This window comes from Limulus polyphemus, unplaced genomic scaffold, assembly GCF_000517525.1.
Source record: "Limulus polyphemus unplaced genomic scaffold, Limulus_polyphemus-2.1.2 Scaffold5026, whole genome shotgun sequence".
Classification (NCBI taxonomy): domain Eukaryota; kingdom Metazoa; phylum Arthropoda; class Merostomata; order Xiphosura; family Limulidae; genus Limulus; species Limulus polyphemus.
Genome location: NW_013670636.1, coordinates 69499 through 70760, shown reverse-complemented (window position 1 = coordinate 70760; position 1262 = coordinate 69499). Strand labels below are relative to the sequence as shown.

The 1262-nt window shown below is 31.1% G+C and overlaps 1 protein-coding gene across 1 annotated transcript in view; it reads left to right on the top strand.

The window, feature by feature from the left end:
* The window catches only part of LOC106472027 (nuclear receptor-binding protein-like), a 49226-nt gene that overhangs the window by 1794 nt on the left and 46170 nt on the right, over positions 1-1262 (top strand). The gene's annotated exons all lie outside the window — the stretch shown is intronic.

Sequence of the window (1262 nt, the reverse complement as noted above, 5' to 3'; positions counted from 1 at the left end):
CTTTGATAAATTTTTTTAAAATTGATTGGGGGTGCCATATGGAACTCTTACCAATTATTTTTCCCTTTCAGTACAACCTAATAACTTCTGATCAAAGCAAAATACTTTCATAGAATTAAAAATTAATCATTAAGTACTGTAGGTAATTTAACATTCTGGTATAATTATGAGTTAGCACTATTACAAATTTATTTTTCGAGAATAGTGGCCAATGACACTTTTTCTTCACCTATCCAGTGTATAGGTTTTTTCTTATAGTGACTACAAAGCACATTCACACCAACAGTATGCTTGTTAACTACTACACTTGTAGAGGTTTATTAGGTATGGCTAGACAGATTTACTTAAAATTGACAATATGTAAATAGTCAATCAAACAGTGTGCAAAGGGTTTTACATTGAGCTGAGCTGTTAGCTCTGTTAATGAATATAGTCATGTAAAATAATTGATTAATCAAATTTTGATCAAATCAATAGATCTAATGAAAATTATCATCTAGTTTTTGTGATTATTACAGTTTTTAATAACTCCAACTATTTATTAATCGAAATATTGCCATTATGTTTGTTTGTTATTATTTGTTGGATCTAGAGACTGTAAATATCATGATGAATGAACACCATAGTTTCTTCATTCTTAGTACAAATCTTATTGGGATGTCAGCAATTAGTACATTTTAAGTTCATTTACTAAGCTTTGGTATTGAGTGAAGGTACAGTTTGATTGCCGGAATGGGATTATACTGTTTAATATGTATAACTAAATCGTCGTGATATTCTTCATTTACAAATGATTCACAATCAATGAGTATTGGATTGTAAACTTAGAACAAGCTTTATAAGACACAATATCCACACTGTAACTTTAATGATTGTATTGTGAGGTATTAATTTTAACATTTGGACATGTGCCTCATGGTTTAACCAAGCTCTTGGATAATGCTCTTGTATTGTTGGAGAATGCCCTTTTAAGGTGGTGACAAACTTCCTGAAAATATATTATAATAATAAGGATAATAATAATTTATTACTTGGGAAATACACTCTGAAAGTTTAAATAACTGTAGTGAAAACAATTTAATGCTGAGTGTAATGTCTCAATGTACAGGATGGTAAAGTCCATGGGCATCCACAGGAAGTTTTCCAAGTGGTGTGAAATTGTGAATTGAATAAAAAATTCATATGCATATGCTGAATGAATAAAGATAGAATTATGTTTCTCATTTTCCGAGTTTCCTCCCCCCCCCCCCGGGGGGGGGGGG